Raw genomic sequence first — 20,518 nt, 5'->3', positions numbered from 1 at the left:
TTTCCTGGATGTGTCCATGTATTTCACTGTGCTATGGGAATGAATCGATCGATGACAAGTCCTCAGGTGAGTCCACGGTTGCCTTTTCTAAATCACAATATGCTGCCGCTGCTTTGTGTCATACAGGCAACATGCTTGCACCTTAGTCCACTGTCACTCGAATATTTACGCACACATGGACTGCGTTTCATTTTTCCGGCTTATGATCCTTCTTGTGTTTGCCCATGTACATACGTAATTGTGCACTCTTTTCTAAGTGTATATCGCCTGTATCTATGGAAAGTGTGTTCCGAAAGTTAGTGTCTGTTAAGTTTGGGGAGCGCGCAACATGAAAACAGTCGGTGGCATCCTGAAAGGCTGTTGAATCTAATGCTGTGTACATGGCAATAAACATTTTCAATCTCGATCGATCATCACTGCTGTCTCCAATCTTGGATTTGACTTTGAATGTCATGGTTGCATGTAAAACTGAATGTGTAAGAAAAACTCTCTTTCAAATAGAGGAAAGCGGGGGGACCGACACTCAGCAGAAGTGCTAATGGCGCACTTTATTTCCATTTTTTGTTATCTGGGACAGAAATGAATGCAGTATATCGAGGAAGCGGTGAGAACAACAGTCAAACAGAAGGTTGGGGTGGGGTGTGGAGGGGGACTGCGACTTCATTTTTTTCAAGCAGAAAATAAGCTATTGTAGTTGCTAGCGAGGAGCTGTTTCCGCCCGGTTTCGAACCGGGGACCTTTCGCGTGTTAGGCGAACGTGATGACCACTACACTACGGAAACCTGACGGAGAGGCGGAGGCCGCCTAATTTTTCGGCGGGGACGGGTGATTTGCACCGCACTTCTCTTCTCTCTCATGCAACTCCATGACGGGGCCAGCATCTTTGTGAGCAGACGCGACAGAGAGCGCAACAAGGGTACACACGTTGGCCTTCACGTGTAGGTCGTCGCGGACAAACATCCGGCGAAGGAGACACAAAGCGAATGGTCATCACGACAGTCCGTTCCTATGGAACCTCGTTTGAACAACAGCGTGTCATCGTTATGAAAATGCTGTCAGCGTATCCAGGATTCAATTCTCCTCCTATGTGGGCTCCTTCTTGGACTTTGGGCTGTTTCATCTCGATCGCTGATCACTGTTGTCTCCGCTCCAGGATGTGACTTTGTATTCCACTGGGAATTTTGAAGGAACACATGGATGCATGGTTGCACGTAAAGCTAAATGTGGAAGAAAAACTCCTCTCAGATAGTTGACAGAGGGGGGACCAAGACTCAGCAGAAATAATAACGGCACATGTTGAGCTCCATTTTTGTTCTCTAGCACAGAGACGACCGTAGGATTCTGAGGAAGGAGCACGGAAAAGGCAACCTCAACTTGTGAACACGAAGACGGTGATCGAGGTTCCGTGTTATTTCCAACGGCCAAGCCGAAGCACTAGTTGTTTCCGCCCGGTTTCGAACCGGGGACCTTTCGCGTGTGAGGCGAACGTGATAACCACTACACTACGGAAACTTGAAAAGGGGACATTTTGGTGTTTAATCAGAACGATCCTAAGGGGGGAAGGAGTGATTTGCAGTCGTTCACGAGGAAGAGTGTCTGTGCTGGCAGGGGAAGCCAGACGATAATGCTCAGCCGACCTGGACACAACACGCCATCTCCTCGTTAGTATAGTGGACAGTATCTCCGCCTGTCACGCGGAAGACCGGGGTTCGATTCCCCGACGGGGAGGAAAATTGCACTTCTTGCAAAACTTGAGGGGAAACAAGTGTATCACTGCGTGACTCTCGGCTCTCATCACTTCCGGCAACAACATCTCAGCGAGCAGACGCTAGCTGTTTGCTTTTGGCTAAGCTAAGCCAGGCCAGAGGAGCTCTCCTCGAGAAGAGAGACAGAAAAACGAAAACGAGTGTAGTGGACAGTATCTCCGCCCGTCACGTGGAAGACCGGGGTTGCAATGATGCAATTTTTGCAGGGGTAGTTGCTCTGCTTCACTACGTGACTCTCGTCTCTCCTCACTTCCGGCAACAACATCTCAGCGAGCAGACGCGAGCTAAGCTAAGCTTAGCTAAGCTAGATGAGCTCTTTTCGAGAAGAGTGACAGAAAAACGAAACCGAGGGAATGCTGGGATTTTGGCAGGCCCCCGCACACGGTCAGATGTCGTGCCGAAACCCGGGATCGAACCAGGGACCTTTAGATCTTCAGTCTAACGCTCTCCCAACTGAGCTATTTCGGCGACGGAACCGGCACGGATGTGACGTCACGAGGAGCGGCGACAACATCCGGCTACTGAGGTCAAGGTGAGGCAAGCCGCTAGCTGAGCGAAGCTCAGCGGAGCAACAGCAAGCTAATGGCCACGAGCCGGCGTGCAGCGCGAACCCGAGGCTCATAACCAGGACTGCCGCCGGGATTGGCTGCTCGGAGCTCTGTGACGTGAGGTGGGCTTCCTTCTGGGGACTTCAGGCTGTTTCATCTTGAATGTCAATCGCCGCTGTGTCCAGTTGAGTGTCACTTTGTATCGTACTGCGACATGTGAGTGAAAGCATGCTGAGAAAAGAGACCAGAAAAGCTCCACTTGACATCGGGGAGGGAAGGGGGAATATTCAGAATAGTGTCAGCAAAAACGATCGTTGTTTTTTTTCCGCCCGGTTTCGAACCGGCGACATGCCGACACACGGTTGTTTGCCGTCTCTGCTACCGGTGAGAGTGTTTCCCCACTAGATGGCGGTGGTGCCCTGTTTGGATCCCAACTTGGTTCACCGTTGTCTCCATTCCTTTCCTGGATGTGTCCATGTATTTCACTGTGCTATGGGAATGAATCGATCGATGACAAGTCCTCAGGTGAGTCCACGGTTGCCTTTTCGAAATCACAATATGCTGCCGCTGCTTTGTGTCATACAGGCAACATGCTTGCACCTTAGTCCACTGTCACTCGAATATTTACGTACACATGGACTGCGTTTCATTTTTCCGGCTTATGATCCTTCTTGTCTTTGCCCATGTACATACGTAATTGTGCGCTCTTTTCTAAGTGTATATCGCGTGTGTCTATGGAAAGTGTGTTGCGAAAGTTAGTGTCTGTTAAGTTTGGGGAGCGCGCAACATGAAAACAGTCCGTGGCATCCTGAAAGGCTGTTGAATCTAATGCTGTGTACATGGCAATAAACATTTTCAATCTCGATCGATCATCACTGCTGTCTCCAATCTTGGATTTGACTTTGAATGTCATGGTTGCATGTAAAACTGAATGTGTAAGAAAAACTCTCTTTCAAATAGAGGAAAGCGGGGGGACCGACACTCAGCAGAAGTGCTAATGGCGCACTTTATTTCCATTTTTTGTTTTCTGGGACAGAAATGAATGCAGTATATCGAGGAAGCGGTGGGAACAACAGTCAAACAGAAGGTTGGGGTGGGGTGTGGAGGGGGACTGCGACTTCATTTTTTTCAAGCAGAAAATAAGCTATTGTAGTTGCTAGCGAGGAGCTGTTTCCGCCCGGTTTCGAACCGGGGACCTTTCGCGTGTTAGGCGAACGTGATGACCACTACACTACGGAAACCTGACGGAGAGGCGGAGGCCGCCTAATTTTTCCGCGGGGACGGGTGATTTGCACCGCACTTCTCTTCTCTCTCATGCAACTCCATGACGGGGCCAGCATCTTTGTGAGCAGACGCGACCGAGAGCGCAACAAGGGTACACACGTTGGCCTTCACGTGTAGGTCGTCGCGGACAAACATCCGGCGAAGGAGACACAAAGCGAATGGTCATCACGACAGTCCGTTCCTATGGAACCTCGTTTGAACAACAGCGTGTCATCGTTATGAAAATGCTGTCAGCGTATCCAGGATTCAATTCTCCTCCTATGTGGGCTCCTTCTTGGACTTTGGGCTGTTTCATCTCGATCGCTGATCACTGTTGTCTCCGCTCCAGGATGTGACTTTGTATTCCACTGGGAATTTTGAAGGAACACATGGATGCATGGTTGCACGTAAAGCTAAATGTGGAAGAAAAACTCCTCTCAGATAGTTGACAGAGGGGGGACCAAGACTCAGCAGAAATAATAACGGCACATGTTGAGCTCCATTTTTGTTCTCTAGCACAGAGACGACCGTAGGATTCTGAGGAAGGAGCACGGAAAAGGCAACCTCAACTTGTGAACACGAAGACGGTGATCGAGGTTCCGTGTTATTTCCAACGGCCAAGCCGAAGCACTAGTTGTTTCCGCCCGGTTTCGAACCGGGGACCTTTCGCGTGTGAGGCGAACGTGATAACCACTACACTACGGAAACTTGAAAAGGGGACATTTTGGTGTTTAATCAGAACGATCCTAAGGGGGGAAGGAGTGATTTGCAGTCGTTCACGAGGAAGAGTGTCTGTGCTGGCAGGGGAAGCCAGACGATAATGCTCAGCCGACCTGGACACAACACGCCATCTCCTCGTTAGTATAGTGGACAGTATCTCCGCCTGTCACGCGGAAGACCGGGGTTCGATTCCCCGACGGGGAGGAAAATTGCACTTCTTGCAAAACTTGAGGGGAAACAAGTGTATCACTGCGTGACTCTCGGCTCTCATCACTTCCGGCAACAACATCTCAGCGAGCAGACGCTAGCTGTTTGCTTTTGGCTAAGCTAAGCCAGGCCAGAGGAGCTCTCCTCGAGAAGAGAGACAGAAAAACGAAAACGAGTGTAGTGGACAGTATCTCCGCCCGTCACGTGGAAGACCGGGGTTGCAATGATGCAATTTTTGCAGGGGTAGTTGCTCTGCTTCACTACGTGACTCTCGTCTCTCCTCACTTCCGGCAACAACATCTCAGCGAGCAGACGCGAGCTAAGCTAAGCTTAGCTAAGCTAGATGAGCTCTTTTCGAGAAGAGTGACAGAAAAACGAAACCGAGGGAATGCTGGGATTTTGGCAGGCCCCCGCACACGGTCAGATGTCGTGCCGAAACCCGGGATCGAACCAGGGACCTTTAGATCTTCAGTCTAACGCTCTCCCAACTGAGCTATTTCGGCGACGGAACCGGCACGGATGTGACGTCACGAGGAGCGGCGACAACATCCGGCTACTGAGGTCAAGGTGAGGCAAGCCGCTAGCTGAGCGAAGCTTAGCGGAGCAACAGCAAGCTAATGGCCACGAGCCGGCGTGCAGCGCGAACCCGAGGCTCATAACCAGGACTGCCGCCGGGATTGGCTGCTCGGAGCTCTGTGACGTGAGGTGGGCTTCCTTCTGGGGACTTCAGGCTGTTTCATCTTGAATGTCAATCGCCGCTGTGTCCAGTTGAGTGTCACTTTGTATCGTACTGCGACATGTGAGTGAAAGCATGCTGAGAAAAGAGACCAGAAAAGCTCCACTTGACATCGGGGAGGGAAGGGGGAATATTCAGAATAGTGTCAGCAAAAACGATCGTTGTTTTTTTTCCGCCCGGTTTCGAACCGGCGACATGCCGACACACGGTTGTTTGCCGTCTCTGCTACCGGTGAGAGTGTTTCCCCACTAGATGGCGGTGGTGCCCTGTTTGGATCCCAACTTGGTTCACCGTTGTCTCCATTCCTTTCCTGGATGTGTCCATGTATTTCACTGTGCTATGGGAATGAATCGATCGATGACAAGTCCTCAGGTGAGTCCACGGTTGCCTTTTCTAAATCACAATATGCTGCCGCTGCTTTGTGTCATACAGGCAACATGCTTGCACCTTAGTCCACTGTCACTCGAATATTTACGCACACATGGACTGCGTTTCATTTTTCCGGCTTATGATCCTTCTTGTGTTTGCCCATGTACATACGTAATTGTGCACTCTTTTCTAAGTGTATATCGCCTGTATCTATGGAAAGTGTGTTCCGAAAGTTAGTGTCTGTTAAGTTTGGGGAGCGCGCAACATGAAAACAGTCGGTGGCATCCTGAAAGGCTGTTGAATCTAATGCTGTGTACATGGCAATAAACATTTTCAATCTCGATCGATCATCACTGCTGTCTCCAATCTTGGATTTGACTTTGAATGTCATGGTTGCATGTAAAACTGAATGTGTAAGAAAAACTCTCTTTCAAATAGAGGAAAGCGGGGGGACCGACACTCAGCAGAAGTGCTAATGGCGCACTTTATTTCCATTTTTGTTATCTGGGACAGAAATGAATGCAGTATATCGAGGAAGCGGTGAGAACAACAGTCAAACAGAAGGTTGGGGTGGGGTGTGGAGGGGGACTGCGACTTCATTTTTTTCAAGCAGAAAATAAGCTATTGTAGTTGCTAGCGAGGAGCTGTTTCCGCCCGGTTTCGAACCGGGGACCTTTCGCGTGTTAGGCGAACGTGATGACCACTACACTACGGAAACCTGACGGAGAGGCGGAGGCCGCCTAATTTTTCGGCGGGGACGGGTGATTTGCACCGCACTTCTCTTCTCTCTCATGCAACTCCATGACGGGGCCAGCATCTTTGTGAGCAGACGCGACCGAGAGCGCAACAAGGGTACACACGTTGGCCTTCACGTGTAGGTCGTCGCGGACAAACATCCGGCGAAGGAGACACAAAGCGAATGGTCATCACGACAGTCCGTTCCTATGGAACCTCGTTTGAACAACAGCGTGTCATCGTTATGAAAATGCTGTCAGCGTATCCAGGATTCAATTCTCCTCCTATGTGGGCTCCTTCTTGGACTTTGGGCTGTTTCATCTCGATCGCTGATCACTGTTGTCTCCGCTCCAGGATGTGACTTTGTATTCCACTGGGAATTTTGAAGGAACACATGGATGCATGGTTGCACGTAAAGCTAAATGTGGAAGAAAAACTCCTCTCAGATAGTTGACAGAGGGGGGACCAAGACTCAGCAGAAATAATAACGGCACATGTTGAGCTCCATTTTTGTTCTCTAGCACAGAGACGACCGTAGGATTCTGAGGAAGGAGCACGGAAAAGGCAACCTCAACTTGTGAACACGAAGACGGTGATCGAGGTTCCGTGTTATTTCCAACGGCCAAGCCGAAGCACTAGTTGTTTCCGCCCGGTTTCGAACCGGGGACCTTTCGCGTGTGAGGCGAACGTGATAACCACTACACTACGGAAACTTGAAAAGGGGACATTTTGGTGTTTAATCAGAACGATCCTAAGGGGGGAAGGAGTGATTTGCAGTCGTTCACGAGGAAGAGTGTCTGTGCTGGCAGGGGAAGCCAGACGATAATGCTCAGCCGACCTGGACACAACACGCCATCTCCTCGTTAGTATAGTGGACAGTATCTCCGCCTGTCACGCGGAAGACCGGGGTTCGATTCCCCGACGGGGAGGAAAATTGCACTTCTTGCAAAACTTGAGGGGAAACAAGTGTATCACTGCGTGACTCTCGGCTCTCATCACTTCCGGCAACAACATCTCAGCGAGCAGACGCTAGCTGTTTGCTTTTGGCTAAGCTAAGCCAGGCCAGAGGAGCTCTCCTCGAGAAGAGAGACAGAAAAACGAAAACGAGTGTAGTGGACAGTATCTCGGCCCGTCACGTGGAAGACCGGCGTTGCAATTATGCAATTTTCGCAGGGGTAGTTGCTCTGCTTCACTACGTGGCTCTCGTCTCTCCTCACTTCCGGCAACAACATCTCAGCGAGCAGACGCTAGCTGTTTGCTTTTGGCTGAGCTAAGCCAGGCCAGAGGAGCTCTCCTCGAGAAGAGAGACAGAAAAACGAAAACGAGTGTAGTGGACAGTATCTCCGCCCGTCACGTGGAAGACCGGCGTTGCAATTATGCAATTTTCGCAGGGGTAGTTGCTCTGCTTCACTACGTGACTCTCGTCTCTCCTCACTTCCGGCAACAACATCTCAGCGAGCAGACGCGAGCTAAGCTAAGCTTAGCTAAGCTAGATGAGCTCTTTTCGAGAAGAGTGACAGAAAAACGAAACCGAGGGAATGCTGGGCTTTTGGCAGGCCCCCGAACACGGTCAGATGTCGTGCCGAAACCCGGGATCGAACCAGGGACCTTTAGATCTTCAGTCTAACGCTCTCCCAACTGAGCTATTTCGGCGACGGAACCGGCACGGATGTGACGTCACGAGGAGCGGCGACAACATCCGGCTACTGAGGTCAAGGTGAGGCAAGCCGCTAGCTGAGCGAAGCTTAGCGGAGCAACAGCAAGCTAATGGCCACGAGCCGGCGTGCAGCGCGAACCCGAGGCTCATAACCAGGACTGCCGCCGGGATTGGCTGCTCGGAGCTCTGTGACGTGAGGTGGGCTTCCTTCTGGGGACTTCAGGCTGTTTCATCTTGAATGTCAATCGCCGCTGTGTCCAGTTGAGTGTCACTTTGTATCGTACTGCGACATGTGAGTGAAAGCATGCTGAGAAAAGAGACCAGAAAAGCTCCACTTGACATCGGGGAGGGAAGGGGGAATATTCAGAATAGTGTCAGCAGAAACGATCGTTGTTTTTTTTCCGCCCGGTTTCGAACCGGCGACATGCCGACACACGGTTGTTTGCCGTCTCTGCTACCGGTGAGAGTGTTTCCCCACTAGATGGCGGTGGTGCCCTGTTTGGATCGCAACTTGGTTCACCGTTGTCTCCATTCCTTTCCTGGATGTGTCCATGTATTTCACTGTGCTATGGGAATGAATCGATCGATGACAAGTCCTCAGGTGAGTCCACGGTTGCCTTTTCTAAATCACAATATGCTGCCGCTGCTTTGTGTCATACAGGCAACATGCTTGCACCTTAGTCCACTGTCACTCGAATATTTACGTACACATGGACTGCGTTTCATTTTTCCGGCTTATGATCCTTCTTGTGTTTGCCCATGTACGTACGTAATTGTGCACTCTTTTCTAAGTGTATATCGCGTGTATCTATGGAAAGTGTGTTCCGAAAGTTAGTGTCTGTTAAGTTTGGGGAGCGCGCAACATGAAAACAGTCCGTGGCATCCTGAAAGGCTGTTGAATCTAATGCTGTGTACATGGCAATAAACATTTTCAATCTCGATCGATCATCACTGCTGTCTCCAATCTTGGATTTGACTTTGAATGTCATGGTTGCATGTAAAACTGAATGTGTAAGAAAAACTCTCTTTCAAATAGAGGAAAGCGGGGGGACCGACATTCAGCAGAAGTGATAATGGCGCACTTTATTTCCATTTTTTGTTTTCTGGGCCAGAAATGAATGCAGTATATCGAGGAAGCAGTGGGAACAACAGTCAAACAGAAGGTTGGGGTGAGGTGGGGTGTGGAGGGGGACTGCGACCTCTGTTTTTTAAACAGAAAATAAGCTAATACAGTTGCTAGCAAGGAGCTGTTTCCGCCCGGTTTCGAACCGGGGACCTTTCGCGTGTTAGGCGAATGTGATGACCACTACACTACGGAAACCTGACGGAGAGGTGGAGGCCGCCTAATTTTTCGGCGGGGACGGGTGATTTGCACTGCACTTCTCTTCTCTCTCATGCAACTCCATGACGGGGCCAGCATCTTTGTGAGCAGACGCGACCGAGAGCGCAACAAGGGTACACACGTTGGCCTTCACGTGTAGGTCGTCGCGGACAAACGTCCGGCGAAGGAGACACAATGCGAATGGTCATAACGACAGTCCATTCCTATGGAACCTCGTTTGAACAACAGCGTGTTATTGTTATGAAAATGCTGTCAGCGTATCCAGGATTCAATTCTCCTCCTGTGTGGGCTCCTTCATGGACTTTGGGCTGTTTCATCTCGATCGCTGATCGCTGTTGTCTCCGCTCCAGGATGTGACTTTGTATTCCACTGGGAATTTTGAAGGAATACATGGATGCATGGTTGCACGTAAAGCTAAATGTGGAGGAAAAACTCCTCTCAGATAGTTGACAGAGGGGGGACCAAGACTCAGCAAAAATATTAACGGCACATGTTGAGCTCCATTTTTGTTCTCTAGCACAGAGACGACCGTAGGATTCTGAGGAAGGAGCACGGAAAAGGCAATCTCAACTTGTGAACACGAAGACGGTGATCGAGGTTCCGTGTTATTTCCAACGGCCAAGCCGAAGCACTAGTTGTTTCCGCCCGGTTTCGAACCGGGGACCTTTCGCGTGTGAGGCGAACGTGATAACCACTACACTACGGAAACTCGAGAAGGGGCAATTTTGGTGTTTAATCAGAACGATCCTAAGGGGGGAAGGAGTGATTTGCAGTCGTTCACGAGGAAGAGTGTCTGTGCTGGCAGGGGAAGCCAGACGATAATGCTCAGCCGACCTGGACACAACACGCCATCTCCTCGTTAGTATAGTGGACAGTATCTCCGCCTGTCACGCGGAAGACCGGGGTTCGATTCCCCGACGGGGAGGAAAATTGCACTTCTTGCAAAACTTGAGGGGAAACAAGTGTATCACTGCGTGACTCTCGGCTCTCATCACTTCCGGCAACAACATCTCAGCGAGCAGACGCTAGCTGTTTGCTTTTGGCTAAGCTAAGCCAGGCCAGAGGAGCTCTCCTCGAGAAGAGAGACAGAAAAACGAAAACGAGTGTAGTGGACAGTATCTCGGCCCGTCACGTGGAAGACCGGCGTTGCAATTATGCAATTTTCGCAGGGGTAGTTGCTCTGCTTCACTACGTGGCTCTCGTCTCTCCTCACTTCCGGCAACAACATCTCAGCGAGCAGACGCTAGCTGTTTGCTTTTGGCTGAGCTAAGCCAGGCCAGAGGAGCTCTCCTCGAGAAGAGAGACAGAAAAACGAAAACGAGTGTAGTGGACAGTATCTCCGCCCGTCACGTGGAAGACCGGCGTTGCAATTATGCAATTTTCGCAGGGGTAGTTGCTCTGCTTCACTACGTGACTCTCGTCTCTCCTCACTTCCGGCAACAACATCTCAGCGAGCAGACGCGAGCTAAGCTAAGCTTAGCTAAGCTAGATGAGCTCTTTTCGAGAAGAGTGACAGAAAAACGAAACCGAGGGAATGCTGGGCTTTTGGCAGGCCCCCGAACACGGTCAGATGTCGTGCCGAAACCCGGGATCGAACCAGGGACCTTTAGATCTTCAGTCTAACGCTCTCCCAACTGAGCTATTTCGGCGACGGAACCGGCACGGATGTGACGTCACGAGGAGCGGCGACAACATCCGGCTACTGAGGTCAAGGTGAGGCAAGCCGCTAGCTGAGCGAAGCTTAGCGGAGCAACAGCAAGCTAATGGCCACGAGCCGGCGTGCAGCGCGAACCCGAGGCTCATAACCAGGACTGCCGCCGGGATTGGCTGCTCGGAGCTCTGTGACGTGAGGTGGGCTTCCTTCTGGGGACTTCAGGCTGTTTCATCTTGAATGTCAATCGCCGCTGTGTCCAGTTGAGTGTCACTTTGTATCGTACTGCGACATGTGAGTGAAAGCATGCTGAGAAAAGAGACCAGAAAAGCTCCACTTGACATCGGGGAGGGAAGGGGGAATATTCAGAATAGTGTCAGCAGAAACGATCGTTGTTTTTTTTCCGCCCGGTTTCGAACCGGCGACATGCCGACACACGGTTGTTTGCCGTCTCTGCTACCGGTGAGAGTGTTTCCCCACTAGATGGCGGTGGTGCCCTGTTTGGATCGCAACTTGGTTCACCGTTGTCTCCATTCCTTTCCTGGATGTGTCCATGTATTTCACTGTGCTATGGGAATGAATCGATCGATGACAAGTCCTCAGGTGAGTCCACGGTTGCCTTTTCTAAATCACAATATGCTGCCGCTGCTTTGTGTCATACAGGCAACATGCTTGCACCTTAGTCCACTGTCACTCGAATATTTACGTACACATGGACTGCGTTTCATTTTTCCGGCTTATGATCCTTCTTGTGTTTGCCCATGTACGTACGTAATTGTGCACTCTTTTCTAAGTGTATATCGCGTGTATCTATGGAAAGTGTGTTCCGAAAGTTAGTGTCTGTTAAGTTTGGGGAGCGCGCAACATGAAAACAGTCCGTGGCATCCTGAAAGGCTGTTGAATCTAATGCTGTGTACATGGCAATAAACATTTTCAATCTCGATCGATCATCACTGCTGTCTCCAATCTTGGATTTGACTTTGAATGTCATGGTTGCATGTAAAACTGAATGTGTAAGAAAAACTCTCTTTCAAATAGAGGAAAGCGGGGGGACCGACATTCAGCAGAAGTGATAATGGCGCACTTTATTTCCATTTTTTGTTTTCTGGGCCAGAAATGAATGCAGTATATCGAGGAAGCAGTGGGAACAACAGTCAAACAGAAGGTTGGGGTGAGGTGGGGTGTGGAGGGGGACTGCGACCTCTGTTTTTTAAACAGAAAATAAGCTAATACAGTTGCTAGCAAGGAGCTGTTTCCGCCCGGTTTCGAACCGGGGACCTTTCGCGTGTTAGGCGAATGTGATGACCACTACACTACGGAAACCTGACGGAGAGGTGGAGGCCGCCTAATTTTTCGGCGGGGACGGGTGATTTGCACTGCACTTCTCTTCTCTCTCATGCAACTCCATGACGGGGCCAGCATCTTTGTGAGCAGACGCGACCGAGAGCGCAACAAGGGTACACACGTTGGCCTTCACGTGTAGGTCGTCGCGGACAAACGTCCGGCGAAGGAGACACAATGCGAATGGTCATAACGACAGTCCATTCCTATGGAACCTCGTTTGAACAACAGCGTGTTATTGTTATGAAAATGCTGTCAGCGTATCCAGGATTCAATTCTCCTCCTGTGTGGGCTCCTTCATGGACTTTGGGCTGTTTCATCTCGATCGCTGATCGCTGTTGTCTCCGCTCCAGGATGTGACTTTGTATTCCACTGGGAATTTTGAAGGAATACATGGATGCATGGTTGCACGTAAAGCTAAATGTGGAGGAAAAACTCCTCTCAGATAGTTGACAGAGGGGGGACCAAGACTCAGCAAAAATATTAACGGCACATGTTGAGCTCCATTTTTGTTCTCTAGCACAGAGACGACCGTAGGATTCTGAGGAAGGAGCACGGAAAAGGCAATCTCAACTTGTGAACACGAAGACGGTGATCGAGGTTCCGTGTTATTTCCAACGGCCAAGCCGAAGCACTAGTTGTTTCCGCCCGGTTTCGAACCGGGGACCTTTCGCGTGTGAGGCGAACGTGATAACCACTACACTACGGAAACTCGAGAAGGGGCAATTTTGGTGTTTAATCAGAACGATCCTAAGGGGGGAAGGAGTGATTTGCAGTCGTTCACGAGGAAGAGTGTCTGTGCTGGCAGGGGAAGCCAGACGATAATGCTCAGCCGACCTGGACACAACACGCCATCTCCTCGTTAGTATAGTGGACAGTATCTCCGCCTGTCACGCGGAAGACCGGGGTTCGATTCCCCGACGGGGAGGAAAATTGCACTTCTTGCAAAACTTGAGGGGAAACAAGTGTATCACTGCGTGACTCTCGGCTCTCATCACTTCCGGCAACAACATCTCAGCGAGCAGACGCTAGCTGTTTGCTTTTGGCTAAGCTAAGCCAGGCCAGAGGAGCTCTCCTCGAGAAGAGAGACAGAAAAACGAAAACGAGTGTAGTGGACAGTATCTCGGCCCGTCACGTGGAAGACCGGCGTTGCAATTATGCAATTTTCGCAGGGGTAGTTGCTCTGCTTCACTACGTGGCTCTCGTCTCTCCTCACTTCCGGCAACAACATCTCAGCGAGCAGACGCTAGCTGTTTGCTTTTGGCTGAGCTAAGCCAGGCCAGAGGAGCTCTCCTCGAGAAGAGAGACAGAAAAACGAAAACGAGTGTAGTGGACAGTATCTCCGCCCGTCACGTGGAAGACCGGCGTTGCAATTATGCAATTTTCGCAGGGGTAGTTGCTCTGCTTCACTACGTGACTCTCGTCTCTCCTCACTTCCGGCAACAACATCTCAGCGAGCAGACGCGAGCTAAGCTAAGCTTAGCTAAGCTAGATGAGCTCTTTTCGAGAAGAGTGACAGAAAAACGAAACCGAGGGAATGCTGGGCTTTTGGCAGGCCCCCGAACACGGTCAGATGTCGTGCCGAAACCCGGGATCGAACCAGGGACCTTTAGATCTTCAGTCTAACGCTCTCCCAACTGAGCTATTTCGGCGACGGAACCGGCACGGATGTGACGTCACGAGGAGCGGCGACAACATCCGGCTACTGAGGTCAAGGTGAGGCAAGCCGCTAGCTGAGCGAAGCTTAGCGGAGCAACAGCAAGCTAATGGCCACGAGCCGGCGTGCAGCGCGAACCCGAGGCTCATAACCAGGACTGCCGCCGGGATTGGCTGCTCGGAGCTCTGTGACGTGAGGTGGGCTTCCTTCTGGGGACTTCAGGCTGTTTCATCTTGAATGTCAATCGCCGCTGTGTCCAGTTGAGTGTCACTTTGTATCGTACTGCGACATGTGAGTGAAAGCATGCTGAGAAAAGAGACCAGAAAAGCTCCACTTGACATCGGGGAGGGAAGGGGGAATATTCAGAATAGTGTCAGCAGAAACGATCGTTGTTTTTTTTCCGCCCGGTTTCGAACCGGCGACATGCCGACACACGGTTGTTTGCCGTCTCTGCTACCGGTGAGAGTGTTTCCCCACTAGATGGCGGTGGTGCCCTGTTTGGATCGCAACTTGGTTCACCGTTGTCTCCATTCCTTTCCTGGATGTGTCCATGTATTTCACTGTGCTATGGGAATGAATCGATCGATGACAAGTCCTCAGGTGAGTCCACGGTTGCCTTTTCTAAATCACAATATGCTGCCGCTGCTTTGTGTCATACAGGCAACATGCTTGCACCTTAGTCCACTGTCACTCGAATATTTACGTACACATGGACTGCGTTTCATTTTTCCGGCTTATGATCCTTCTTGTGTTTGCCCATGTACGTACGTAATTGTGCACTCTTTTCTAAGTGTATATCGCGTGTATCTATGGAAAGTGTGTTCCGAAAGTTAGTGTCTGTTAAGTTTGGGGAGCGCGCAACATGAAAACAGTCCGTGGCATCCTGAAAGGCTGTTGAATCTAATGCTGTGTACATGGCAATAAACATTTTCAATCTCGATCGATCATCACTGCTGTCTCCAATCTTGGATTTGACTTTGAATGTCATGGTTGCATGTAAAACTGAATGTGTAAGAAAAACTCTCTTTCAAATAGAGGAAAGCGGGGGGACCGACATTCAGCAGAAGTGATAATGGCGCACTTTATTTCCATTTTTTGTTTTCTGGGCCAGAAATGAATGCAGTATATCGAGGAAGCAGTGGGAACAACAGTCAAACAGAAGGTTGGGGTGAGGTGGGGTGTGGAGGGGGACTGCGACCTCTGTTTTTTAAACAGAAAATAAGCTAATACAGTTGCTAGCAAGGAGCTGTTTCCGCCCGGTTTCGAACCGGGGACCTTTCGCGTGTTAGGCGAATGTGATGACCACTACACTACGGAAACCTGACGGAGAGGTGGAGGCCGCCTAATTTTTCGGCGGGGACGGGTGATTTGCACTGCACTTCTCTTCTCTCTCATGCAACTCCATGACGGGGCCAGCATCTTTGTGAGCAGACGCGACCGAGAGCGCAACAAGGGTACACACGTTGGCCTTCACGTGTAGGTCGTCGCGGACAAACGTCCGGCGAAGGAGACACAATGCGAATGGTCATAACGACAGTCCATTCCTATGGAACCTCGTTTGAACAACAGCGTGTTATTGTTATGAAAATGCTGTCAGCGTATCCAGGATTCAATTCTCCTCCTGTGTGGGCTCCTTCATGGACTTTGGGCTGTTTCATCTCGATCGCTGATCGCTGTTGTCTCCGCTCCAGGATGTGACTTTGTATTCCACTGGGAATTTTGAAGGAATACATGGATGCATGGTTGCACGTAAAGCTAAATGTGGAGGAAAAACTCCTCTCAGATAGTTGACAGAGGGGGGACCAAGACTCAGCAAAAATATTAACGGCACATGTTGAGCTCCATTTTTGTTCTCTAGCACAGAGACGACCGTAGGATTCTGAGGAAGGAGCACGGAAAAGGCAATCTCAACTTGTGAACACGAAGACGGTGATCGAGGTTCCGTGTTATTTCCAACGGCCAAGCCGAAGCACTAGTTGTTTCCGCCCGGTTTCGAACCGGGGACCTTTCGCGTGTGAGGCGAACGTGATAACCACTACACTACGGAAACTCGAGAAGGGGCAATTTTGGTGTTTAATCAGAACGATCCTAAGGGGGGAAGGAGTGATTTGCAGTCGTTCACGAGGAAGGGTGTCTGTGCTGGCAGGGGAAGCCAGACGATGGTGCTCAGCCGACCTCAAATAGAGGAAAGCGGGGGGACCGACATTCAGCAGAAGTGATAATGGCGCACTTTATTTCCATTTTTTGTTTTCTGGGCCAGAAATGAATGCAGTATATCGAGGAAGCAGTGGGAACAACAGTCAAACAGAAGGTTGGGGTGAGGTGGGGTGTGGAGGGGGACTGCGACCTCTGTTTTTTAAACAGAAAATAAGCTAATACAGTTGCTAGCAAGGAGCTGTTTCCGCCCGGTTTCGAACCGGGGACCTTTCGCGTGTTAGGCGAATGTGATGACCACTACACTACGGAAACCTGACGGAGAGGTGGAGGCCGCCTAATTTTTCGGCGGGGACGGGTGATTTGCACTGCACTTCTCTTCTCTCTCATGCAACTCCATGACGGGGCCAGCATCTTTGTGAGAAGACGCGACCGAGAGCGCAACAAGGGTACACACGTTGGCCTTCACGTGTAGGTCGTCGCGGACAAACGTCCGGCGAAGGAGACACAATGCGAATGGTCATAACGACAGTCCATTCCTATGGAACCTCGTTTGAACAACAACGTGTTATTGTTATGAAAATGCTGTCAGCGTATCCAGGATTCAATTCTCCTCCTGTGTGGGCTCCTTCATGGACTTTGGGCTGTTTCATCTCGATCGCTGATCGCTGTTGTCTCCGCTCCAGGATGTGACTTTGTATTCCACTGGGAATTTTGAAGGAATACATGGATGCATGGTTGCACGTAAAGCTAAATGTGGAGGAAAAACTCCTCTCAGATAGTTGACAGAGGGGGGACCAAGACTCAGCAAAAATATTAACGGCACATGTTGAGCTCCATTTTTGTTCTCTAGCACAGAGACGACCGTAGGATTCTGAGGAAGGAGCACGGAAAAGGCAATCTCAACTTGTGAACACGAAGACGGTGATCGAGGTTCCGTGTTATTTCCAACGGCCAAGCCGAAGCACTAGTTGTTTCCGCCCGGTTTCGAACCGGGGACCTTTCGCGTGTGAGGCGAACGTGATAACCACTACACTACGGAAACTCGAGAAGGGGCAATTTTGGTGTTTAATCAGAACGATCCTAAGGGGGGAAGGAGTGATTTGCAGTCGTTCACGAGGAAGGGTGTCTGTGCTGGCAGGGGAAGCCAGACGATGGTGCTCAGCCGACCTGGACACAACACACCATCTCCTCGTTAGTATAGTGGACAGTATCTCCGCCTGTCACGCGGAAGATCGGGGTTCGATTCCCCGACGGGGAGAAAAATTGCACTTCTTGCAAAACTTGAGGGGAAACAAGTGTATCACTGCGTGAGTCTCGGCTCTCATCACTTCCGGCAACAACATCTCAGCGAGCAGACGCTAGCTGTTTGCTTTTGGCTGAGCTAAGCCAGGCCAGAGGAGCTCTCCTCGAGAAGAGAGACAGAAAAACGAAAACGAGTGTAGTGGACAGTATCTCCGCCCGTCACGTGGAAGACCGGCGTTGCAATTATGCAATTTTCGCAGGGGTAGTTGCTCTGCTTCACTACGTGGCTCTCGTCTCTCCTCACTTCCGGCAACAACATCTCAGCGAGCAGACGCGAGCTAAGCTAAGCTTAGCTAAGCTAGATGAGCTCTTTTCGAGAAGAGTGACAGAAAAACGAAACCGAGGGAATGCTGGGATTTTGGCAGGCCCCCGCACACGGTCAGATGTCGTGCCGAAACCCGGGATCGAACCAGGGACCTTTAGATCTTCAGTCTAACGCTCTCCCAACTGAGCTATTTCGGCGACGGAACCGGCACGGATGTGACGTCACGAGGAGCGGCGACAACATCCGGCTACTGAGGTCAAGGTGAGGCAAGCCGCTAGCTGAGCGAAGCTTAGCGGAGCAACAGCAAGCTAATGGCCACGAGCCGGCGTGCAGCGCGAACCCGAGGCTCATAACCAGGACTGCCGCCGGGATTGGCTGCTCGGAGCTCTGTGACGTGAGGTGGGCTTCCTTCTGGGGACTTCAGGCTGTTTCATCTTGAATGTCAATCGCCGCTGTGTCCAGTTGAGTGTCACTTTGTATCGTACTGCGACATGTGAGTGAAAGCATGCTGAGAAAAGAGACCAGAAAAGCTCCACTTGACATCGGGGAGGGAAGGGGGAATATTCAGAATAGTGTCAGCAAAAACGATCGTTGTTTTTTTTCCGCCCGGTTTCGAACCGGCGACATGCCGACACACGGTTGTTTGCCGTCTCTGCTACCGGTGAGAGTGTTTCCCCACTAGATGGCGGTGGTGCCCTGTTTGGATCCCAACTTGGTTCACCGTTGTCTCCATTCCTTTCCTGGATGTGTCCATGTATTTCACTGTGCTATGGGAATGAATCGATCGATGACAAGTCCTCAGGTGAGTCCACGGTTGCCTTTTCTAAATCACAATATGCTGCCGCTGCTTTGTGTCATACAGGCAACATGCTTGCACCTTAGTCCACTGTCACTCGAATATTTACGCACACATGGACTGCGTTTCATTTTTCCGGCTTATGATCCTTCTTGTGTTTGCCCATGTACATACGTAATTGTGCACTCTTTTCTAAGTGTATATCGCCTGTATCTATGGAAAGTGTGTTCCGAAAGTTAGTGTCTGTTAAGTTTGGGGAGCGCGCAACATGAAAACAGTCGGTGGCATCCTGAAAGGCTGTTGAATCTAATGCTGTGTACATGGCAATAAACATTTTCAATCTCGATCGATCATCACTGCTGTCTCCAATCTTGGATTTGACTTTGAATGTCATGGTTGCATGTAAAACTGAATGTGTAAGAAAAACTCTCTTTCAAATAGAGGAAAGCGGGGGGACCGACACTCAGCAGAAGTGCTAATGGCGCACTTTATTTCCATTTTTGTTATCTGGGACAGAAATGAATGCAGTATATCGAGGAAGCGGTGAGAACAACAGTCAAACAGAAGGTTGGGGTGGGGTGTGGAGGGGGACTGCGACTTCATTTTTTTCAAGCAGAAAATAAGCTATTGTAGTTGCTAGCGAGGAGCTGTTTCCGCCCGGTTTCGAACCGGGGACCTTTCGCGTGTTAGGCGAACGTGATGACCACTACACTACGGAAACCTGACGGAGAGGCGGAGGCCGCCTAATTTTTCGGCGGGGACGGGTGATTTGCACCGCACTTCTCTTCTCTCTCATGCAACTCCATGACGGGGCCAGCATCTTTGTGAGCAGACGCGACCGAGAGCGCAACAAGGGTACACACGTTGGCCTTCACGTGTAGGTCGTCGCGGACAAACATCCGGCGAAGGAGACACAAAGCGAATGGTCATAACGACAGTCCGTTCCTATGGAACCTCGTTTGAACAACAGCGTGTCATCGTTATGAAAATGCTGTCAGCGTATCCAGGATTCAATTCTCCTCCTATGTGGGCTCCTTCTTGGACTTTGGGCTGTTTCATCTCGATCGCTGATCACTGTTGTCTCCGCTCCAGGATGTGACTTTGTATTCCACTGGGAATTTTGAAGGAACACATGGATGCATGGTTGCACGTAAAGCTAAATGTGGAAGAAAAACTCCTCTCAGATAGTTGACAGAGGGGGGACCAAGACTCAGCAGAAATAATAACGGCACATGTTGAGCTCCATTTTTGTTCTCTAGCACAGAGACGACCGTAGGATTCTGAGGAAGGAGCACGGAAAAGGCAACCTCCACTTGTGAACACGAAGACGGTGATCGAGGTTCCGTGTTATTTCCAACGGCCAAGCCGAAGCACTAGTTGTTTCCGCCCGGTTTCGAACCGGGGACCTTTCGCGTGTGAGGCGAACGTGATAACCACTACACTACGGAAACTTGAAAAGGGGACATTTTGGTGTTTAATCAGAACGATCCTAAGGGGGGAAGGAGTGATTTGCAGTCGTTCACGAGGAAGAGTGTCTGTGCTGGCAGGGGAAGCCAGACGATAATGGTCAGCCGACCTGGACACAACACGCCATCTCCTCGTTAGTATAGTGGACAGTATCTCCGCCTGTCACGCGGAAGACCGGGGTTCGATTCCCCGACGGGGAGGAAAATTGCACTTCTTGCAAAACTTGAGGGGAAACAAGTGTATCACTGCGTGACTCTCGGCTCTCATCACTTCCGGCAACAACATCTCAGCGAGCAGACGCTAGCTGTTTGCTTTTGGCTAAGCTAAGCCAGGCCAGAGGAGCTCTCCTCGAGAAGAGAGACAGAAAAACGAAAACGAGTGTAGTGGACAGTATCTCCGCCCGTCACGTGGAAGACCGGGGTTGCAATGATGCAATTTTTGCAGGGGTAGTTGCTCTGCTTCACTACGTGACTCTCGTCTCTCCTCACTTCCGGCAACAACATCTCAGCGAGCAGACGCGAGCTAAGCTAAGCTTAGCT

The 20,518-nt window shown here is 50.5% G+C and overlaps 29 non-coding genes across 29 annotated transcripts; 7 read left to right on the top strand and 22 right to left on the bottom strand.

Annotated features, from left to right (window-relative positions):
• Nucleotides 1-709: 709 nt before the first annotated feature.
• On the bottom strand, nt 710-782 carry trnav-aac (transfer RNA valine (anticodon AAC)). The gene has a single exon. It is a non-coding gene; the product is annotated as a tRNA-Val (tRNA).
• Nucleotides 783-1,439: 657 nt separating this feature from the next.
• Nucleotides 1,440-1,512, bottom strand: trnav-cac (transfer RNA valine (anticodon CAC)). Its single transcript has one exon. It is a non-coding gene; the product is annotated as a tRNA-Val (tRNA).
• A 144-nt stretch (nt 1,513-1,656) lies between these two features.
• trnad-guc (transfer RNA aspartic acid (anticodon GUC)) lies at nt 1,657-1,728 on the top strand. Its single transcript has one exon. It is a non-coding gene; the product is annotated as a tRNA-Asp (tRNA).
• Nucleotides 1,729-2,161: 433 nt separating this feature from the next.
• On the bottom strand, nt 2,162-2,234 carry trnaf-gaa (transfer RNA phenylalanine (anticodon GAA)). Its single transcript has one exon. It is a non-coding gene; the product is annotated as a tRNA-Phe (tRNA).
• Nucleotides 2,235-3,482: 1,248 nt separating this feature from the next.
• On the bottom strand, nt 3,483-3,555 carry trnav-aac (transfer RNA valine (anticodon AAC)). The gene has a single exon. It is a non-coding gene; the product is annotated as a tRNA-Val (tRNA).
• A 657-nt stretch (nt 3,556-4,212) lies between these two features.
• On the bottom strand, nt 4,213-4,285 carry trnav-cac (transfer RNA valine (anticodon CAC)). Its single transcript has one exon. It is a non-coding gene; the product is annotated as a tRNA-Val (tRNA).
• A 144-nt stretch (nt 4,286-4,429) lies between these two features.
• On the top strand, nt 4,430-4,501 carry trnad-guc (transfer RNA aspartic acid (anticodon GUC)). Its single transcript has one exon. It is a non-coding gene; the product is annotated as a tRNA-Asp (tRNA).
• Nucleotides 4,502-4,934: 433 nt separating this feature from the next.
• On the bottom strand, nt 4,935-5,007 carry trnaf-gaa (transfer RNA phenylalanine (anticodon GAA)). Its single transcript has one exon. It is a non-coding gene; the product is annotated as a tRNA-Phe (tRNA).
• A 1,247-nt stretch (nt 5,008-6,254) lies between these two features.
• trnav-aac (transfer RNA valine (anticodon AAC)) lies at nt 6,255-6,327 on the bottom strand. Its single transcript has one exon. It is a non-coding gene; the product is annotated as a tRNA-Val (tRNA).
• A 657-nt stretch (nt 6,328-6,984) lies between these two features.
• Nucleotides 6,985-7,057, bottom strand: trnav-cac (transfer RNA valine (anticodon CAC)). The gene has a single exon. It is a non-coding gene; the product is annotated as a tRNA-Val (tRNA).
• A 144-nt stretch (nt 7,058-7,201) lies between these two features.
• Nucleotides 7,202-7,273, top strand: trnad-guc (transfer RNA aspartic acid (anticodon GUC)). Its single transcript has one exon. It is a non-coding gene; the product is annotated as a tRNA-Asp (tRNA).
• A 651-nt stretch (nt 7,274-7,924) lies between these two features.
• trnaf-gaa (transfer RNA phenylalanine (anticodon GAA)) lies at nt 7,925-7,997 on the bottom strand. Its single transcript has one exon. It is a non-coding gene; the product is annotated as a tRNA-Phe (tRNA).
• A 1,252-nt stretch (nt 7,998-9,249) lies between these two features.
• trnav-aac (transfer RNA valine (anticodon AAC)) lies at nt 9,250-9,322 on the bottom strand. Its single transcript has one exon. It is a non-coding gene; the product is annotated as a tRNA-Val (tRNA).
• A 657-nt stretch (nt 9,323-9,979) lies between these two features.
• Nucleotides 9,980-10,052, bottom strand: trnav-cac (transfer RNA valine (anticodon CAC)). Its single transcript has one exon. It is a non-coding gene; the product is annotated as a tRNA-Val (tRNA).
• A 144-nt stretch (nt 10,053-10,196) lies between these two features.
• On the top strand, nt 10,197-10,268 carry trnad-guc (transfer RNA aspartic acid (anticodon GUC)). The gene has a single exon. It is a non-coding gene; the product is annotated as a tRNA-Asp (tRNA).
• Nucleotides 10,269-10,919: 651 nt separating this feature from the next.
• trnaf-gaa (transfer RNA phenylalanine (anticodon GAA)) lies at nt 10,920-10,992 on the bottom strand. Its single transcript has one exon. It is a non-coding gene; the product is annotated as a tRNA-Phe (tRNA).
• Nucleotides 10,993-12,244: 1,252 nt separating this feature from the next.
• trnav-aac (transfer RNA valine (anticodon AAC)) lies at nt 12,245-12,317 on the bottom strand. Its single transcript has one exon. It is a non-coding gene; the product is annotated as a tRNA-Val (tRNA).
• A 657-nt stretch (nt 12,318-12,974) lies between these two features.
• trnav-cac (transfer RNA valine (anticodon CAC)) lies at nt 12,975-13,047 on the bottom strand. The gene has a single exon. It is a non-coding gene; the product is annotated as a tRNA-Val (tRNA).
• A 144-nt stretch (nt 13,048-13,191) lies between these two features.
• Nucleotides 13,192-13,263, top strand: trnad-guc (transfer RNA aspartic acid (anticodon GUC)). Its single transcript has one exon. It is a non-coding gene; the product is annotated as a tRNA-Asp (tRNA).
• Nucleotides 13,264-13,914: 651 nt separating this feature from the next.
• Nucleotides 13,915-13,987, bottom strand: trnaf-gaa (transfer RNA phenylalanine (anticodon GAA)). Its single transcript has one exon. It is a non-coding gene; the product is annotated as a tRNA-Phe (tRNA).
• Nucleotides 13,988-15,239: 1,252 nt separating this feature from the next.
• trnav-aac (transfer RNA valine (anticodon AAC)) lies at nt 15,240-15,312 on the bottom strand. Its single transcript has one exon. It is a non-coding gene; the product is annotated as a tRNA-Val (tRNA).
• A 657-nt stretch (nt 15,313-15,969) lies between these two features.
• Nucleotides 15,970-16,042, bottom strand: trnav-cac (transfer RNA valine (anticodon CAC)). The gene has a single exon. It is a non-coding gene; the product is annotated as a tRNA-Val (tRNA).
• Nucleotides 16,043-16,388: 346 nt separating this feature from the next.
• Nucleotides 16,389-16,461, bottom strand: trnav-aac (transfer RNA valine (anticodon AAC)). The gene has a single exon. It is a non-coding gene; the product is annotated as a tRNA-Val (tRNA).
• A 657-nt stretch (nt 16,462-17,118) lies between these two features.
• On the bottom strand, nt 17,119-17,191 carry trnav-cac (transfer RNA valine (anticodon CAC)). The gene has a single exon. It is a non-coding gene; the product is annotated as a tRNA-Val (tRNA).
• Nucleotides 17,192-17,335: 144 nt separating this feature from the next.
• On the top strand, nt 17,336-17,407 carry trnad-guc (transfer RNA aspartic acid (anticodon GUC)). The gene has a single exon. It is a non-coding gene; the product is annotated as a tRNA-Asp (tRNA).
• A 433-nt stretch (nt 17,408-17,840) lies between these two features.
• On the bottom strand, nt 17,841-17,913 carry trnaf-gaa (transfer RNA phenylalanine (anticodon GAA)). The gene has a single exon. It is a non-coding gene; the product is annotated as a tRNA-Phe (tRNA).
• Nucleotides 17,914-19,160: 1,247 nt separating this feature from the next.
• trnav-aac (transfer RNA valine (anticodon AAC)) lies at nt 19,161-19,233 on the bottom strand. The gene has a single exon. It is a non-coding gene; the product is annotated as a tRNA-Val (tRNA).
• Nucleotides 19,234-19,890: 657 nt separating this feature from the next.
• Nucleotides 19,891-19,963, bottom strand: trnav-cac (transfer RNA valine (anticodon CAC)). The gene has a single exon. It is a non-coding gene; the product is annotated as a tRNA-Val (tRNA).
• A 144-nt stretch (nt 19,964-20,107) lies between these two features.
• On the top strand, nt 20,108-20,179 carry trnad-guc (transfer RNA aspartic acid (anticodon GUC)). The gene has a single exon. It is a non-coding gene; the product is annotated as a tRNA-Asp (tRNA).
• The last annotated feature ends 339 nt before the right edge of the window (nt 20,180-20,518 follow it).

Source organism: Fistularia commersonii, chromosome 12, assembly GCF_037954325.1.
Source record: "Fistularia commersonii isolate RoL2024-O1a breed Wild chromosome 12, RoL_Fcom_v1.0, whole genome shotgun sequence".
In the NCBI taxonomy this organism is placed as follows: domain Eukaryota; kingdom Metazoa; phylum Chordata; class Actinopteri; order Syngnathiformes; family Fistulariidae; genus Fistularia; species Fistularia commersonii.
The sequence above is the reverse complement of the archived record's forward strand: the minus strand, read 5'-3'. Positions and strand labels throughout refer to the sequence as shown.